This window comes from Podarcis tiliguerta (genome assembly GCF_965153285.1).
Source record: "Podarcis tiliguerta genome assembly, chromosome: 16".
Taxonomy (NCBI): domain Eukaryota; kingdom Metazoa; phylum Chordata; class Lepidosauria; order Squamata; family Lacertidae; genus Podarcis; species Podarcis tiliguerta.
In genome coordinates, this window is record NC_139549.1 from 29,153,247 (window position 1) to 29,173,848 (window position 20,602).

Here is a 20,602-nt window from a genome sequence, read left to right on the forward strand (position 1 = left end):
ACTTAACATTCTGCTCAGGCTGACACATGAGAATGTGTGTGCCCCAGGCCGACCTAAGGACTGCTTGGCTGAAACAATGGGTGGTTTTGACTTTAAGCCGCTAAATCTTTCCCTATTGTGTTGCTGTCCTCCAGGGCTGCTCTTCAGCAACTCTCGGCTCCCCCAAGAAAGAAACCGCTGAACCCTGCCTTGCACAGAGTGGGCTGAACAAAAGGCTCTTTCTTCAGGCTGACTCTTTGGGATGCAATACCCCAGGAAGCCCGAAACTCAACTATGGCAACACAGCCCAGCCTTGAGCAAATGCTTCTTGCAACAGAGCTCTATCCCGGTTCAGTAAATCTTAGTTCAAATCCCAGGCTGATGAGTGCGAGTGGTCTGAATATGTGGATTCCTGGACCACAGTTCGCTCCATCTTCGACTGGCTGTGTATGCACAACCGGAGAAGTGCTTATTTATTTATGTTTATTTTGGTAACCAAAGGAGAACGTAGGCACAGACTAGGCAGAAGTGCTTAAAGGATTAAAAATCCTAGGAATATCACAATACAGTGGTACCTCGGGTTACATATGCTTCAGGTTATATACGCTTCAGGTTACAGACTCCGCTAACCCAAAAAGAGTACCTCAGGTAAAGAACTTTGCTTCAGGATGAAAACAGAAATCGTGCTCCGGTGGAGCGGCAGCAGCAGGAGGCCCCATTAGCTAAAGTGGTGCTTCAGGTTAAGAACAGTTTCAGGTTAAGAACAGACCTCTGGAATGAATTAAGTACTTAACCTGAGGTACCGCTGTATACTGATATATCACAATGCCTTTTCCTGCATCGTGATTTTTGCCGGCGCCTGCTCTTGTGATTCACTGCCCCGCCCCCCTTCGTGAGGCTGGGGAAAGCTGAGCTGGTGGAGTTAACAGGGGCAGCAGGAATCGAGAAAAGCATTGGCTGGCTTCATGGTTTTCCCCACATTGTAATTTTTGCACAGCGCGCGCACACACACACACACACACACAGAGGACTCAGCTATATTAGTCAAAAAACAATGTTTAGAATGTGTTATAAACATGCAACACCAGGTGGCGCTGCAGAGCAAAAAACATTTCTACACGATTTTACATAGAGTTTTTTTCTTTTTCTTTTGTTATAATGATTTAATTTATGACTTATTTATAACGGGGGGGGGGGGGTCCCTCTGTGTGTAGATCCACCCAAAGATTTCCTTGAGAATAAGTCAAGATCCAAGAACAATTGTTGCCCCAGCCTGTATAACAAAGGTAGGGAATCTATGGCCCTCCAGATGCTATTGGTCTCTAACTACCATCCACCCCAACCTGTATGGCCAACACTCAGGGCTGTGTTAGCAAAGTCAATTAAACAGCATAGATGGAGTCCAGAAAAAGAGGCACTGGGGTGGGGTATTTAGTCTTCAGGCCTCAGACTCCCCATCCCTGGTCTATCAAGCTGGTGCGTGCGTGTGTTCTCCACAAACTGAACAAAAATATTTTATTATTTGAGGAGAAAGGGAGAAATATCGTCTGCCTTACCTTCAGGCCTTACACATAGCAGGCAGGCAGTCAATCAAATATACAGAGGGAAAACTAACCTCAGAACGACATAGCCAATCACGTGCTGCCTCAGTGAATATCGTGCTGCTCAGCTTGGTTGCTAAGCAACGCTTCAACCAGTTCCCACCTTTGGGCTAGCTGACTTTAGCACTAACAGAATTAAACTGAATGGTCCCTGCTGCACTTCCAACAAGATGATGGGAGCTGGGGCTCCAGCACTAGCTTGGGGGGGTGGGGTTTAGGTTCCCCATCCCTCCCGCACAGGAAACTTTTAGATTACCGGTACTTCCTAGAAAGGGGAGAAAACAACCAGAACTGACATTTTATATTTCTTTTAGAGATGAGCAGGTTTCCAATAACAATATTTATTTTTTGAATCTTATTTTTCTATCTTTATCAATCAACCTTTCTTTCCCTTCCTTCCTTCCTTCCTTCCTTCCCCTCTCTCCTTCCCTCCCTCTATTCCTTTCTCTCTCCCACTCCTCCTTTTATGTTTTATTGTATCTAGATCAGTGGTTCCCAACCTTTTTTGGCCATGCCCCATTTAGGTAAAGGTAAAGGGACCCCTGACCATTAGGTCCAGTCGTGGCCGACTCTGGGGTTGCGGTGCTCATCTCGCTCTATAGGCCAAGGGAGCCGGCGTTTGTCCGCAGACAGCTTCCAGGTCATGTGGCCAGCATGACTAAGCCGCTTCTAGCTAACCAGAGCAGCACACGGAAACGCCATTTACCTTCCCGCCGGAGCGGTAGCTATTTATCTACTTGGATTTTGATGTGCTTTCGAACTGCTGGTTGGCAGGAGCAGGGACCGAGGAACGGGAGCTCTAAAATCCTGATGCCCCCCCCACCCCGTGACATATAATTCTTATTATTCAAATTTATATCCTATTCACATGGAGGAAGCCTAGAAGGCCATTCACTGTTAATAACTCATTCTCAAATTGCCCCCTTAAAAATCAAATTGCCTCCCCTGTGGGGTCTGTGCCGGTATGCTGGGAACCACAGATCTGGATCAAAGTCTTCATTTGGGTAAAAAAAGAGAAAGATATTAAGTTTTGTATTTTTCTCCATAAAGTTGAATCAAATAAACGATTAAAAATCACCAGGAGTGGTGGCGGCAGCTGCAAATCTGACAAATAAAATAATTTCAAGGAGCAGAAATCTTGTGGACTTCAAAATAAGCAAGCTTCCCCCAAAATAGAGAGGAGGGCATGGCAGAATCAGAGACCAGGGAGAAGAGATGGTGGAAGAAGATTGGAAGAAATTTAAAGACTATTTACAGAAATATTATAAGATTGATGAATGTTAGAATGACATCGGATTGAGGTTAAAAGGTTATTAGCAACAAAGTGGTGAAGGAGTATGGAAAATTCGAAGGTTAAAAGGTATAAAATTAAAAGGTTTAACATATTAAGATATTAAGAAAAGATCAAGACATATTAAGATATTAAGATAAAGATTAAGTTAAGATAGAGGGAAGGGATTTGCTGATTAAATATTTGAACTGGAATACAGTGAGGGGAGGTGTGGGGAAGTCAGGGAAATAAGTAAACGCAAGGAATATTATGAAAATGGAATTGTTTTTATTTGTTTTTTTCTGTGTTGTTGTTTTTGTCTTTTTGTCTTTTTTTTCTGTTTTTCCTTTTATGTAAAACCCTTAATAAAAAATATTACACAAAAAAACAAAATAGAGGGGGGGGAGAGTCAGGCCCCCAGGTCCTCCCAGCTGAAAACCGGCTTGTTCAAATCTCAGCTGTGTAAGCAGGGAGCTTTGGGTAGGTGAAAAGCCGTTCCTTCCTTCAAGCAAGGGATTATACAGGGCTTGACATGATTCAGCTGGGCACCGTGCCCGCCACTCGGAAGACTCTTAGCACAACTGCGGCACCTTGCCCCTCTCGCACGGAGGAGACGTTCTTCTCAAGTGCCAAGATTTGGCAATCGTTTTCCAGCTGGCAAAACTGCCGTGTGAACTTGGAAACAACCAGCGCCGGGAAAGCGATTCCCATGCAGAGACTTCAGCCCCAGTTTTCAAAGCCTGCCTCTGCAGTCATGAGAGCTAGAAGCATGGATTATTTTATTTTACTTTTTAAAAAGTGGTGGCCAAGAGCAACTCGCAAGGAAAACGTCTCAGCCCCCAGCTTTCTTATGCCCCATGCTGAAATGAAGGCGGGGGATGTGGACAGACCCTTCCTCTGAGAAGTGCACTACTTCAAGGTAATTTGAAGTCCCGGTCAGCGAAAACACACCCACCTGTCAAATTTGGCCCAGGAGGCCAATCCTGAGAAGGCTCCGGCCAGTGGAACTAATAAGGTTGCGCATTCCTACACAAAGTGATTACAGAAGGCCTCTAAGAAATGCGGCTATCGGGGTGAAATCCCCAAAAAGGATGTTACTTTTTTTCTGTGAGAATATTGCTAGCGAAGAATTGGAAGAAACAAGATTTACCATCTATCGAAGAATGGCAGATGAAGATGATGGACTATATGGAACTTGCCAAACTGACCGGGAGACTCCGAGAGCAGAGAGAAGAGACGGTGGAAGAAGACTGGAAGAAGTTTAAGGAATATTTGAAAAAAATATGTTAATATTTAAATCTTAGAATAGCTTTGGATGTGGATATAGGCTGTAGGGTTAGAAGTGGAAGATAGTGTGTTTTAAAATAATATTATTTGTAAGCGATAAAATGTGAAGTTATCTTAAGTGTGATTAAAAAAAAGATGGTTAGAAACTATGATACAGTGGTACCTCGGGTTAAGTACTTAATTCGTTCCGGAGGTCCGTTCTTAACCTGAAGCACCACTTTAGCTAATGGGGCCTCCTGCTGCTGCCGCGCCGCCAGAGCCCGATTTCTGTTCTTATCCTGAAGCAAAGTTCTTAACCTGAAGCACTATTTCTGGGTTAGCGGAGTCTGTAACCTGAAGCGTATGTAAGCCGAGGTACCACTGTATATGTAAACTGCTAAAGATGAAGTAAAATGAAAATCAGACTTCGGGAAACCCATTTAACAATGTTTAGAAAAATAAGGATATGACAAGAATTTGTTTGTATGGTTTGTTTTTCTGTTTGTGTTCTTTATTTGTGTTATAAAATGAATAAAAAATTTTGGGGGAAAAGAAAAGAAAGAAATGCGGCCATCAGCCTGCATTAAAAAGCCAGCCCTTCAAAGTTTACCCCAAGGGTGCTCTTAGCTTTCCAAATTAGTGGCTCCTGCAGAGAACCTTTGCCACTTGCCGAGAGACAAGTAGGTAGGTGGAAAAGAGAAGAGAGAGATATACTGATTGGCAATTGCATAAAAGCTCTGTTGTAACCTCCAGCCACCCTCCCCGCAAGCACACACACACAAAAGCCCTGCACTTAGCTTATAAAACTGAAAATAATAAAGTCATGCAAAGCACCAACTCTGGCTAGGACACGCTGAAGCACAAAAGGCGCCACAAATTGTGTTCCAAAAACAGTACAGAGATTTACCAAGACCCACAAAGCTTCCCACTGTGTATTCAACTCATATTCTACATCATGAGTAGGCAAAATAAGGCCTGGGGGCCGGATCCGGCCCAATCGCCTTCTAAATGCGGCCTGCAGACGGTCCGGGAATCAGTGTGTTTTTACATGAGTAGAATGTGTCCTTTGATTTAAAATGCATTTCTAGGTTATTTGTGGGGCCTGCCTGGTGTTTTTACATGAGTGGAATGTGCGCTTTTATTTAAAATGCATCTCTGGGTTATTTGTGGAACATAGGAATTCGTTCATTCCCCCCCCCCCAAAAAAAAATATAGTCCAGTCTCCCACAAGGTCTGAGGGACAGTGGACCGGCCCCCTGATTAAAAAGTTTGCTGACCCCTGTTCTAGATTCTCCCACAATTGCTCAATCAAACACATATAGGGAATAGTAGAAGCGCTTGTGTGAAACTTCAATACTACGAAACCCATGGTGCAGCTGAGTGCGAACCAAATAGGAACGGAAGGGAACTAGAGTGTAATTAATTGTAGAATATATGTATATTGCCCGAAAGCTGGGCTAACAGAATCAATGAAAACTCCAGGCAGGTTTCTCATGCAGTCTGTGGTTGTCAACCAGCAAAGCAGAATCGTTAAAGATTTTTGAAAAAGGACTAATGCATTCCTATTTGGTGGTGCTGAACGGGAATCCCCACCAGCGCCATTTCAGCCTGAATCCTTGCGTGGCACTACACTACAATTTAAAGCGTGGCTTACAAAATTCCTCTGTGCTCCTTGTAACCCACAGAATTAGCAGAAGCACAGCCAATTTGCTTAGCTTATACAGTCACAAAGTTCAGCTTTCTTTTGTGCAAGATCAAGGTTACGTTGGGGCAGGGTGTGTTGGGCTTATTATTATTATTATTATTATTATTATTATTATTATTATTATTAACTATTGGAGAAGACAAAAGCTCTGCTAACTTCTTCACCAGCTCTAGAAATAGGTCGGAAGCATACAAAATGTGAACCTACCCAATTTGTTCTTCTCCAACATTATTCACACCAAAAACACAGTCGTTCTTCAAAAATCCACACTCCTCCAACCAAGTAATGTGTACACAAAAATGCATAGACACTAGATAAGTGTGCAAAAAATGAATATACACGTGAAAAGTGTGTACACAAATGCATTGTATTAGGGGGAAACTACTTGCAAAAATGCATTTATTGCAGTAAAAATGGCATGCAAACATTCTGAGAAATCCAAACTAAAATGCTGACAAAGTCATCCATTCCTAGTTATTAAGGCTGCGGAAGGCAGTGGAAGACAGGAGTGCCTGGCGTGCTCTGGTCCAGGGGGTCACGAAGAGTTGGACACGACTGAAAGACTAAACAACAACAAGGCTTTTGGTCTTACTAGGAGAAACTGAACTTGAAGGGACTTCATGCAAAGTAAAAACGGAAGGCAAGGAGCTATAAGATTTTCTCTGGGTTCCCTGCTCCAACTTCCATTGGTGCATGGAGGTCAAAGTTGACACCGACAAAGTGCAGGGTTCCAGTGGTGGTGACACCCGGGAACATATTTTTATCAATTTAATTTAATAATTTGATTTGATTTGATTTGATTTGATTTGATTTAATTTATTCATACATACATAAATACATACCCCGCCCATCTAGCTGGGTTTCCCCAGCCACTCTGGGCGGCTCTGAACAGAATATTAAAAACATGATAAAGCATCTAACATTAAAAACTTACCTAAACAGATTCTTGCAAGTGGTTGGCTAAAGGATGTCTCCAGTAGCCTTCAGATGAGGCTGCAAGACTTAACATACATTGGTACCTCGGGTTAAGTACTTGATTCGTTCTGGAGGTCCGTTCTTAACCTGAAACTGTTCTTAACCTGAGGCACCACTTTAGCTAATGGGGCCTCCTGCTGCTGCCGCCACACGTTTTCTGTTCTCATCCTGAAGCAAAGTTCTTAACCCGAGGTACTATTTCTGGGTTAGCGGAGTCTGTAACCTGAAGCATATGTAACCTGAGGTACCACTGTACAGAGTTTGGGAGTCGGGGTGGGTACAGTCAGTGACATAGCGTGGGTTGTCAGCACCCGGGGCAAGGCAAGTAATTTGCGCCCCCTAACCCGTGGATTTTAGCAGGGGCAGAGAGCTGCGAGTGTGAGCGCCCCCCCCCCCCCGATGTTGCGCCCGGTGCGGCCGGCCCCCCCTGCACCCCCCACGCTACGCCACTGGGTACAGTGGTACCTATGGTTGCGAACGGGATCCGTTCCGGAGGCCCGTTCGCAACATGAAAAGAGCGCAACCCGCAGCGGCACAGCCTTTTCAAAACACTTTCTCTCAAATGCAAATCCCTGTTAATGCACGAAATGGTTAAGGGCTAAATGGTTCAACTTGAATCAGAGTCGGGTTTTAATTGCAGCGAAATCCCAGGGGAAAGTGCAGGGTGGATCCTTTGTATTAGCCCTGTGGGGTTTTTGTTTGTTGTTCCAGGCATAAAAATGGCTCCAGTTTCCAGCCTCCCACAGTTAGTCCTTTTAATTTTCCTCTTGGAGGCTTGAAAAGGACCTCATGCCTTGTCACTGATGAGCTGGCAGCTGTGCAGTGCTCTTAAAAGGAGGCAAAAACGAGAATGGGGAGCAAAATCCCAGCCATGGTTGAACGCAGCCTTCCTGACCTGGTGCTCTTCAGATGTTCAGGACAACAACAGCCGCCACCAGCGGATCTGTGCCCATTGAATTTTGAGGGTCAAAAATAAAACATTAAAGACATTTAGCAAATACAGTCATACCTTATGTTACGTCCGCTTCATGTTACGTTCTTTCAGGTTATGTCCTGTGGCAACCCGGAAGTACAGGAAAGGGTTACTTCCGGGTTTCGCTGCTCGCGCATGTGCAGTCGGGCAAAATGACGTCACGCGCATGCGCAGAAGCGGCGAATCGCAACCCACACGTGCGCAGACGCAGGTTGCGTTCCTTTCAGGTTGCGAATGGGCCTCCGGAACAGATCCCATTTGCAACCAGAGGTACCACTGTATAAGCTAGGTGCCCAATGGCTCCTTAAACCTGAGTTACAGTCGCCAAAACAGAATGCCTAGTTTTGCCTAGAAAGTCGTATTTTCCAACACGACTTTTGGGTTCCTCGCATTCATTCCCATTGCCCAGTTAAAATATCACAGACAGAATTCTGTTGGTGCGTGAAAGTCGGCAAGATCCAAGGATCCCCAAACAGGCACCTCCAAGGAGGTGGAAATGTCAGGCGCCATCCTGCTGCCTGGGCATCCTCACTTGGTTCCAAGTGGCCGAGAGCCAGGTGCGAAATGCGACTGGCGAATTTTGAACACTGATCGGGAAGGAAGAGGGCTCTTGTAGTCAGGTCTTGATTTTGAGCTTTCCCTAGGCATCTGGTTGGCCACTGTGAGAACAGGCCGCTGGACTAGATGGCTCTTATATTCTTAAGGCTCTTATATTCTTAAGACAACATGATAGGATGGGAACAGGTTGTGGTAGCGACCCACAGGCAGCCAAGCGAAATCTTTCGGCCAGCTTTGAAACAAGCAAAAAAACCCAACCACTGCTGATCAGTCGGGGAAAGGGCAATTCTGGTGTCAGTGATCGCAGGCGACATTTTTCACTGCCAATGAGATATAACCGGCCGTGACCTTCAGCACAGTTTCTCCTTTGGCTCCGAGCTAAAGATTAAGCACGCACAGTCCAAACGCCACTCATCGCCTGCCCCGGAGATTGCAGAAGAGGGGATTCAAGTCCAGGACTTTTGCCCCGTTGCGAGAACCAAATCGATGGGTTCAAAGTCCTCATGGGAGGGAGAGAAACACACAGGACGTGAAACATTTCTGCAGTTGCACTAAGCATCACAGATCAGGGGCTATTTGAGCCAGCTGGGGTGCCCATTCTGTTCAAAGCGGCAGTGTGGTGCAGTGGTTAGAGTGCCGGAAGAGGACATGGGAGAGCACAGTTCAAATCCTAAGTAATTATAAAAGGTAAAGGGACCCCGGACCATTAGGTCCAGCCGTGGCCGACTCTGGGGTTGCGGCGCTCATCTCGCTTTATTGGCCGAGGGAGCCGGCGTACAGCTTCCGGGTCATGTGGCCAGCATGACTAAGCCGCTTCTGGTGAACCAGAGCAGCGCACGGAAACGCCGTTTACCTTCCCACCAGAGCGGTACCTATTTATCTACGTTCACCTTGAGGTGCTTTCGAACTGCTAGGTTGGCAGGAGCAGGGACCGAGCAACGGGAGCTCACCCCGTCGCGGGGATTCGAACCGCCGACCTTCTGATCGGGAAGCCCTAGGCCCTGTGGTTTAACCCACAGCGCCACTTGCGTCCCTGTAATTATATATAATCTTTATTGCGGTCCAAAGTCCCACACAACAATTTCAGAACAAACAAGTAATTTGCTTTCTAAAAACTACACAGAAGCAGCTTCAAAGGGAACCTGTCTCCTAAATCAACCAAGCATGCACCACTCTGAACTGTCGTTCAGACAACACACAAACACACCCAGTAAAGTCCGTGGGCTAGAAATGAGCCGCTAGCCACATGCCCCAACAATGTCTGGGTCACCGGCCAAGCCCTCAGCAACTGCACATTTGATGCGTGACCAGGTGAAACTGCAACAAAATGTTACAGCAAATAATAATAATAATAATAATAATAATAATAATAATACTTTATTTATACCCCACCCTTCCCGGTTCAAAAACTGGGCTCAGGGCGGCTAACAACAAATTTAAAACTCTTTAAAACACTTAATTATAAAAGCAGCATAAAATACAGAATAAAAACATGGACAACAATAAAATTCAAAAATCAATTAGAGACTCTATTCCTCTTTAAAAGCAACACCCAATATATTAAAAACAGCACAATGCAAACTCAAAACAAAGCCACATTTCTATTGCTAGGACTTGGCAAATGTCATCGTAACTCGTGGACTGTTTAATCCTAGAGCATAATGTTCGATACGTGATGTTTCACAGATTATTTGCAGGATGTAACTTTTGTCATGCTTTGTCATGATGTCTCTGCCTCCCCAGTGGATGGAAGTTACTGGGGGGGGGGGGCTATTGTGCTGAAATTATGCTTGCAGACTTCCCCAGGGCTTCTAGTTGGCCACTGTAAGAACAGAATGCTGGACTCCCAGTTTGTTTCCGAGCACAATTCAAAGTGTTGGTGTTGACCTTTAAAGCCCTAAACGGCCTCGGCCCAGTATACCTGAAGGAGCGTCTCCACCCCCATCGTTCTAACTGGACACAGAGGTCCAGCACTGAGGGCCTTCTGGCGGTTCCCTCGCTGCGAGAAGCCAAGTTACAGGGAACCAGGCAGAGGACCTTCTCGGTAGTGGCGCCCGCCCTGTGGAACACCCTCCCACCAGATGTCAAAGAGAACAACAACAGTGGTACCTCGCAAGACGAAAAACTTGCAAGACGAAAAACTCGCAGACGAAAGAGTTTTTTGTTTTTTGAGTTGCTTCGCAAGACGAATTTCCCTATGGGCTTGCTTCGCAAGACGAAAACGTCTTGCGCCTTTTTCTTAAAACCGTCAATGCACTCCTATGGGAAACCGTCAATGCATTTCCTATGGGAAACCGTGCTTCGCAAGACGAAAAATTCACAAGACGAAAAAACTCGCAGAACGAATTAATTTCATCTTGCGAGGCACCACTGTACCAGACTTTTAGAAGACATCTGAAGGCAGCCCTGTTTAGGGAAGCTTTTAATGTTTGATGTATTACAGTATTTTAATATATACTTTTGGAAGCCGCCCAGAGTGGCTGGGGAAGCCCAGCCAGATGGGCGGGGTATAAATAATAAATTATTATTATTATTATTATTATTATTATTATTATTATTATTGGTCCACTCAGGATCTTTGTGGTCTTAAATGGCTCAAACAGATACCAGGAGAGGGGAGGTCTGCTCCTAAGGACTGGGCATTGTGCCAGGCGGTTCAATTTTTTATTTATTTTTTAGCTGCTCTGATCACAGGCAGTTCTCTGCTCAACCGGTCGTTTTGTTTGTTCTGCAGATGATGGCTTTCCTTCCCCGAGCAGAAGCTTCTCGGACTGCCAATTCAGCAGCCCGAGGGAAAGCCAGAAAAACAGAGGCAGAAATCAACGTCTAGGAGGAAAAAGCACCACAATCAGGGGCATATTTGAAGGGGACCGTAGAAGCTGCCTTAGTCCGAGTCAGGCCATTGGGTCATAGAACTATAGAGTTGAAGGGACCCTAAGGCTGACCTGGGACGCAGGTGGCGCTGTGGGTTAAACCACAGAGCCTAGGACTTGCCGATCAGAAGGTCGGCGGTTCAAATCCCCGTGACGGGGTGAGCTCCTGTTGCTCGGTCCCTCCTCCTGCCAACCTAGCAGTTCGAAAGCACGTCAAAGCGCAAGTAGAGAAATAGGTACCGCTCCGGCGGGAAGGTAAACAGCGTTTCCGTGCACTGCTCTGGTTCGCCAGAAGCGGCTTAGTCATGCTGGCCACATGACCCGGAAGCTGTATGCTGGCTCCCTTGGCCAATAAAGCGAGATGCGCCGCAACCCCAGAGTCGGTCACGACTGGACCTAATGGTCAGGGGTCCCTTTACCTTCAAGGTTGACCCAAGTCCAACCCCCCTTGCAATGCAGGAATCTCAACTAAAGCATCCCAACTTCTGCTTGAAAACCTTCCATGAAGAGGAAACCAGGAGTCCATATCACTATCTATCAGCTCTTACTGCTGGAAAGTTCTTCCTGATATTTCATCGGAATCTCCTTTCTTGTAACTCAAATCCATCGGTCTCAATCCTACCCTCCAGAGCAGGAGAAAACAAGCTTGCTTCATCCTCCACCTGGCGGCCCTTCAGATATCTGAAGGTGGCTACCATATCTCCTCTCAGTCTCCTCTTTTCCAGGCTAAACACACCCAACTCCCTCAACTGTTCCTCATATGGCTTGGTTTCCAGACCCTTGATATTCTTGGTTGCCCTCCTCTCCACATGTGCTAGCTTCTCAATATCCTTCTTAAATGATGTCACCCAGAGCAGGACACAGCGGTCCAGGTGTGGTCTGACCAAGGCAGAATAGAGAGGTACGATTACTTCCCTCAATTGGGACCACTATACAGTCATACCTCAGGATAAATATGCTTCAGGGTAAGTATTTTCGGGTGGCACTCCACGGCGACCCGGAAGTAACGGAGCATGTTACTTCCAGGTTTCACCACTCGCGCATGCGCAGACGGTCAAAATAACATCATGCGCGGAAGTGGCGTAACACGACCCGCGCAAGCGCAGACGCGCAGTCACTGTTATGTACTGAAGTTCTCACCCTGGGCCAGCAGGGGGATACTGTAGATAGTTTTCACTCAGGTCCACATATGCAAATAAGGAATTGAAAGTGACGTTCAGTGATTGGACAGTTACAGAAAGTTGTTACTGTTGCCTTGTAGTTGAGCTCTATATAAGCAGGCTGGCTGAACCCTTCAGCTCAGTTCTGTTCTGGCCTGTGAATAAACAAGAGCTGTTTGAAGAATCGCTGTGTCGTCTGATATGTTCACCCACAACTTAACAGTTACGTCTTACGTTCTATTCAGGATGCAAATGGGGCTCCAGAACGGATACTGTTCGCATCCTGAGGTACCACTGTACTTCTATTGATGCAGCCTAGGATAGCATTGGATTTTTTGCTGCTGTATCACACTGTTGGCTTGTGTTATGCTTGTGGTCTACTAAGACCCCAAAATCCTTTTCACTGGCTAGCAAAGTGTCCCTCATCTTATAATCGTGCAGCTGGCTTTTCCTGCCTAAGAGTGTAGAACCTAAAGTTGTGCCTACTGAAAGTTTGCTAGCTTGGGCCCAGTTCTCCAATCCATTCAGGTCATCTTTGAATCCCGATTCTGTCTTCTGCGGCATCAGCTGCCGCTCCCAATTTGGTGCCATCTGCAAATGTGATGAGACCCCCTCAGTTGCTTTGCCAAAGTCGTTTACAAAAGTCACTGAACAACAACAGGCCCGGAGCAGAACAACAATACAGTCGTACCTTGGTTCTCAAACTTAGACCGTGCGACTCCCGAAACCGTTCGAAAACCAAGGCGCGACTACTGATTGGCTGCAGGAGCTTCCTGCGCTCAAGAAGAAGCCGCGTCGGAAGTTCGGCTTCCGAAAAACGCTCGCAAGCCAAAATACTTACTTCCAGGTTTGCAGCGTTTGGGAGAAGATTTGTTCGGCAACTAAGCCGTTTGAGAAGCAAGTTACGACTGTACCTGTAAAGAGAGGACATGGCAACCATTCTTACCTTCCTAATCTCACCTGTCAGTAGTGAAGAATCCACCATCCCACCCCCACCCCTAAAAAACAGGGACTGGCCCTGATCCTATGAAATCAAGGCACCAGCAGCTGCTGGTGGGAAGCAAAGAGATACCGTATTTTTTGCTCTATAAGACTCACTTTTTCCCTCCTAAAAAGTAAGGGGAAATGTGTGTGCGTCTCATGGAGCGAATGCAGGCTGCGCAGCTATCCCAGAAGCCAGAGCAGCAAGAGGGATTGCTACTTTCACTGCGCAGTGATCCCTCTTGCTGTTCTGGCTTCTGAGATTCAGAATATTTTTTTCCTTGTTTTCCTCCTCCAAAAACTAGGTGCGTCTTGTGGTCTGGTGCATCTTACAGATCGAAAAATACGGTAAGTATAAGGACAACGGTGCCTCCTCTGTTGTGGCCCTGCTGGATTCAGCCAAGGCAATGTCCAGCATCCTGTTCTCACAGCAGCCAATAGGAAGTCCACAACCAGGACCTGAATGCCACAGAAACTCGCCTAACTTGTGTTTGCCAGAAACTGGTATTCAGAGGCATGCAGAGGATATAGTAAGCGGCCATCTTGGCTAGAAGCCATTGATCGCCTCCCTCTCCCAAGAATTTGTCAAGTAAGTCCTCTTTTAAGGATATTGGTGGTCATCACTACAACCTCCATTTTGTTCCAGAAACAGGGGGGTGGGGGGAAAAGCTTTTTTAACTTTTGCATTTGTTTTCTACAAGTAGTTTCATGCTGGCTATTTGATCCTCCAATTCTGTGATTTTATCTCCGTTATTGCAGCTTTATTGCAGTGCCGTTTCACTGCAATTTCTTTTTATAAGTTCCATTTTGCAAGCTGGCTCCAAGCAGTTTGGCTGGAGAATGGCCAACAGGAAAAACTAACCAGGTAACTTTGAAAGAATGGGGGAGATGAAAGTTGACAAGTCACGTACAGGCAGGCACTTCAAAGCTGGCTGGGCCTGTTGTTGTTTGTGGGCTGTCGGCCAAGCTGGGGCTTAAATTAAGCCTGCAATTTGCCCCCGAACCCATTTTCAATTCCAGGACTTGGTCTTCAAGGAAGTCATGTAGCTGCTGGAAGTGCAACAGCAGGGATCATTCAGTGTGTAACTTAAGGGTTAATCATATTAACGCAAAAGTCAACTAGCAAGGGGAGGGGCAGTGGAGGTGTTGGTTAACAACCAGGCAGAGTGGTTTGATCCTCACTGAGCCCGTACTGTGCTCTCATTGGCTGCACAAATCTAAGGTAGTTTCCCCTCTGTATGTTTGATTGAATGCCTCCCTGCTATGCGCAAGGCCTGATCTAAGAAAGACAAAACCTTGTTGAATTTACACAGAGTACAGTGGTACCTCGGGTTAAGTACTTAATTCATTCCGGAGGTCCATTCTTAACCTGAAACTGTTCTTAACCTGAAGCACCACTTTAGTTAATGGGGCCTCCTGCTGCTGCCACGTCGCCGGAGCACAATTTCTGTTCTCATCCTGAAGCAAAGTTCTTAACCCAAGGTACTATTTATGGGTTAGCGGAGTCTGTAACCTGAAGCGTATGTAACCTGAAGCGTATGTAACCCGAGGTACCACTGTAGTATATTTTGGGGTAGGCTTGCATTTGTTGGCTTTCTTGGTGAGGGGGAGTTTAACGTAAGTGAATTGGGAAAATCTGTACTTGAAGTTTGGACGACAGACATGTTTAGATAAACGTTCATATTAAAACTCAATAAAGATTGCATTTGCAAAAAACAAAACCTCTCGCTTCCTTTCCTCTCAAATTATACGTTGTTTTTGTTCAATTTGTTCAGTAGAATGCCAACAGGACTTTTCTCCCCAGACTGCATCTGGTAATTTAAACAAATCTGCTAACAATAATAAGAATGAGCACCTTTCCCACACTGCAGAGAACACATACACACCAGCTCTACGGATCATGGATGCTTTAGCAGAAATTCCTTCATTGCAGGGGGTTGGACTAGATGACCTTTAGGATCATTTCCAACTCTACAATTCTAATATTCTATGATTCACTTCCAATGCCTCTCCCACCTTTTCCTCTGTCTACCTCCAGCATGCGGCCCCCGAAAGCTTGCCTAAAAGTGAACGAGGCCCCCAAACCGAAAACATTCCCCCAGCCCTGCTACCGATCAAGACTTTGAAATAAAAAAATGTAAGCGTGCAAGGTTGATATCCATCAAGCACTTGGGAGAGTGAGGCAGAAGGAGGGGGATAACACTCCAATCTAATCAGACGCCTTTGCTATAAATCAGACGGGAGAATTCTTCATTTGCAGCGCCGAGTCGGCTCATCGAGGCAACCAAGCCCCTGCCAACATCTCTCCTTCCCAGCAAGTCCTGGGGCCTGTCATTTAAGATGTTACAGTCCAATGATAAAAGAGACTCTTACGCCCAGAACGCAATGCAGGGAGGCAAGAGTGGAAAATACTGGAATGTACGAAACAGCAGCCTTCTTCTGAGCACAGTTTGCTCAGAAAACTGGACTGGTAAACATGGTGGGTCAACAATCGCAGAAGATAAGACCGGGAGGGTGAAGCAACCTGTTCTGTCCCTCATTTTACAGGAACTGGCCTGTACTTCATGTGTCTCTCGCTTGCACAATCTCTTTGCTATTAAGAAGGGGGGGAAATGCATTAGCAAGTATGACAAAGGGGTTTTTCTAGCATTTCAGACAAAGGATGCGAAAAAGCTCCAGGCTGCTTTTACAGATTTCGACTTGATAGCTAAAGCCCCCACAGGCCTTGAATCCTCAGAAGAACAGAACTGGATCTCTCCAAGATCTCACAGCGGCCAACCAAATGCAAATAGGGATCCCACAGACAGGAGTATCAGAGCAACTACCGATTCTCGCTGGTGTTCCCCAGCAACTAGCGTGATTTATTTGCAACTCGTTCTGTGCTGTAAAGTGCCAGAAAACATTACAGCGGTACCTCGGGTTACATACGCTTCAGGTTACATACGCCTCAGGTTACAGACTCCACTAAGCCAGAAATAGTGCTTCAGGTTAAGAACTTTGCTTCAGGATGAGAACAGAAATCGTGCTCCAGCGGCGTGGCGGCAGCGGGAGGCCCCATTAGCTAAAGTGGTGCTTCAGGTTAAGAACAGTTTCAGGTTAAGAACGGACCTCTGGAACAAATTAAGTACTTAATCCGAGGTACCACTGTACATCTAAATAAAAGGAAAGTGTATGGAAGTGAGAGCTGGACCATAAAGAAGGCTGACAGCCGAAGAATTGATGCTTTTGAATTATGGTGCTGGAGGAGACTCTTGAGCATAGCTGTCAACGTTTTCCTTTTTTTAAGGGAAATTCCCTTATTCCGAATAGGATTCCTCGCAAGAAAAGGGAAAAGTTGACAGCTAAGCTCTTGAGCAGGGGTCAGCAACCTTTTTCAGCAGTGGCCTGGTCCACCATCCCTCAGACCATGTGGTGGGCCGGACTGTATTGGGAGGGGGGAATGAACGAATTCCTATGCCTCACAAATAACCCAGAGATGCATTTTAAATAAAAGGACACATTCTACTCATGTAAAAACACGCTGATTCCTGGACTGGGCCTAAAGTTGCCTACCCCTGCTCTTGAGAGTCCCTTGGACTGCAAGAAGATCAAACCTCTCCATTCTGAAGGAAATCAGCCCTGAGTGATCACTGGAAGGACAGATTCTGAAGCTGAGGCTCCAAGACTTTGGCCACCTCATGAGAAGAGAAGACTCCCTGGAAAAGACCCTGATGTTGGGAAAGATGGAGGGCACAAGGAGAAGGGGACGACGGAGGATGAGATGGTTGGATGGTGTTCTTGAAGCTACCAACATGAGTTTGACCAAACTGCGGGAGGCAGTGGAAGACAGGAGTGCCTGGCGTGCTCTGGTCCAGGGGGTCACGAAGAGTCGGACACGACTGAACGACAACGAAAGGAAACACCAAATAAGACAATCTCACCCCAAAATATATAATAGTACATTATAGTACATCAGATGGGGCACATACACCTCGGCAGGTAGCCCATCCAGGGGAAGGAAAGCTCTGATCCTAAACTTCCACTGCCTTGCTAGATATCTTCAGGAGAAGAAAAGGCTAAGGAGTAAACTCTTCACAAATCTGGAGTGGAGTCCTTAAGATGGTTGGATGACGCCTTGTACGCCTCCTTCCGGCAGCTCCTGCAGCCAAGCTGGTGCCAAATGTATCATCCTTTGGCGATGAGGAGGAAGGGAAAGAAGGAACCCGGATGATACCTTCAGGAAGCAAAGCATTGGATCTTCCAAAGCATTGGCTCACTTAACATGATACACTGACTCAAGAGTTTACAAGCAAATCAGGCTTGGCATTAGGGAACGGATACATCAGTCAATTTCAGTTCCCTCTCCATTTCTCACTCAGATTCAGTTCTCCTAATTTTGGCAGCAATTAGCAACTTAAAAAAAAATAAAAAATAAAATCTCGTGAAAATTCACCAGCAAATCTTAGTGCAAATTTCTCCTAACGAAACACGCTTTTCGCAGGCTGTTCGCCCCCAACGTACAGATTTTTTGCAAGCCGTTTCCCCCCCAGTATAAAGCAATTGTATATGTTAAGTTTCCCCAATGCATGCATTTTCGTGCAGACTTTCCCCTAATATGTACATACTATTTGGCTGGAGATTTGCACTGCAAAAATTCAGAGAAGTGTTCAGTTGACATGCAGGTTTGAGTTGTAGCCTCATTAAATTGCAAATTGCCCCCCGCTGCCCGCAGCACTGCAAGCAATGGTTGATCTACCAGGCCTTTTCATCGGATTACTGTCCTCGGCAGATGGATTGTCCCAAAGGACGCTGCTGGTTCACCACAACCCATGGTCCTCTATAAAGAACAGCTATGGCTGCATGCTGGGAGCACTCAATGATGCGCTGCTTGCGCAAGCAAAGGGAATACCCAAGAGACTCCCGTGTGTTTGGGGGATACACATTCTGCTCACATCCCAGAATCCTCCGCAATATGCAAACCATCTTTGACAGATGGATTGACATTAATAGCATTCCTTGGCAGCTGAAAAATCTGAATTCCACCGGACTAGTCTGTGTGGAAAAAAACAACCACCCAGCTTTTCAAGACAGCCTTTGTTCTTTTCACAGCCACAATCAAGCCTTTATGTTGCCGGATCGGCTGCCTACCCACACAAAGCCCACACCTTAAAAGGGTCTCCCTTTCTTACCTCTACGAAGCCCCCACTCTCTCTCCCCACAAGTGCTCTCATACCCTTCATCGCTCAAAACTATTCCAAAATTTTTCACACAAAACAAGATTTGTAAACATGCTCTCTCATCAGAATCGGTCTTTTAGAGTGTTCTGGGCTTGGAGACGAACACCCTTTTTCCGTATTCAGAGCGCGCAACCTTTCAAACTGAAAAATGAAGGGTACATGCTGGCAACGTCAGCCAGCTGTCAGGAAGAGGTGCCCACAAATGCGAGGGAGGGTGATGGATCATTTCAAACCTGTGTGTGCTCACAGAATAAAACCGCCAGGGCCAAAAAGGGAACTGGTTTTAACCACTACCTCCCCGGGACAGAGAAATTTAAGAGCCAAGCAAATACATTGGTAAAGGTAAAGGTAAAGGTACCCCTGCCCGTACGGGCCAGTCTTGACAGACTCTAGGGTTGTGCGCCCATCTCACTCAAGAGGCCGGGGGCCAGCGCTGTCCGGAGACACTTCCGGGTCACGTGGCCAGCATGACATCGCTGCTCTGGCGAGCCAGAGCCGCACACGGAAACGCCGTTTACCTTCCCGCTAGTAAGCGGTCCCTATTTATCTACTTGCACCCGGGGGTGCTTTCGAACTGCTAGGTTGGCAGGCGCTGGGACCGAACAACGGGAGCGCACCCCGCTGCGGGGATTCGAACCACTGATCTTTCGATCGGCAAGCCCTAGGCGCTGAGGCTTTTACCCACAGCGCCACCCGCGTCCCTTCCAATACATTGGTGGTGGCAAGGAAAAACTTGACCCAGTGGCAGGGTGTGCTAAAAAGATTGGGATCAAAAAGAATAAATTGGCAAACTGATGTGAATTCATACACACCCCCCCACCCCAAAAAAGGAATGGGTTTAAAGAACGACAAGAAAAAAGCAACACACGTCTATTTATATCCTAAGCAAAAGAATGCAATCAGTTGTCAAGTAGGCAAGCACGGAGACCCCTGAGGAAGACCAAGGTCAAAACGTCTTTGCCTTTTGTGACAAGCTTGTCTTCCTATATACATAAAAGATGTAGGATGTCGTCACGCTCTGCAGCCACAACAACTGCACTGTGGGGAACGGCTGGCTGGTCCAGGCAAGCTGTTTAATGGAGGTGTCTCTCCCCCTTTGGCAAACGTGCCTGCAGAGAGGTTTAACAAAGGGGAGAGAGGCTTTGCAAAGGGCCTCCCGCTGCCTTTAAAAAGGGAGGGGCTCGGAGAAGGCGGGGCTTGAGGAAGAGGGGAGGGGCTTGGGGTGCGTTGTGGGAGATTGGCAAGGAGGGTGGGGCAAAGCGAGGGGGGGTGATCAGGAGCAGGGGGAGGGTAGGCGGGGTTGGTGTGTAATTTTATTTGTCCGGTTTGTTGGCATTTTTGTGCTCCATGACACTTACAAGCTACATTGGTACAGTTTGAACATATTTTGCTAATATGCACCGTTTGTTTGCTGAACGGGGAATGACACTGCTTTAAATGTAGAGTTCAGATGGGGCCAAAAGGAGTCAATTGGGATGGAGCGGCAATCTGGGAATATAAGGACAGGTGCCAGAATACTACACTTTTCACTCCCAACTGAGCCCAGGGATCAGAAGTCTGGCTGGTGACAAAAAGATACTTTCAGATCCTAGGACAGGTGAACGGAAGGAAAAAGGATAACTCTCTGCAAGACAGTTTTGACGCACTGCCTGTCAGTTCCCAACCTACAATTCTCCAAGCATCTTCAGTCAGGGCTGGTAAAAACTACAGACTGAAGCTTTGGAGAACTAATGCGGGTCAGTGTAGACCAGAGCTAGTCAACATGGCGCCGCTTCCATAAATTGTTGGACTCCAACGCCCATCAGCCCTGGTCGGCATGGCCAATGGTCAGGGAGGATGGGCGTTTACAGTGGTACCTCGGGTTAAGAACTTAATTCGTTCAGGAGGTCCGTTCTTAACCTGAAACCGTTCTTAACCTGAGGTACCACTTTAGCTAATGGGGCCTCCCGCTGCCACTGCATGATTTCTGTTCTCTTCCTGAAGTAAAGTTCTTAACCCGAGGTACTATTTCTGGGTTAGTGGAGTCTGTAACCTGAAGCGTCTGT

The 20,602-nt window shown here is 46.5% G+C and overlaps 1 protein-coding gene across 1 annotated transcript in view; it reads right to left on the bottom strand.

Annotated features, from left to right (window-relative positions):
• The window catches only part of SLC25A1 (solute carrier family 25 member 1), a 54,748-nt gene that overhangs the window by 27,779 nt on the left and 6,367 nt on the right, over positions 1 to 20,602 (bottom strand). The window lies entirely within an intron of this gene.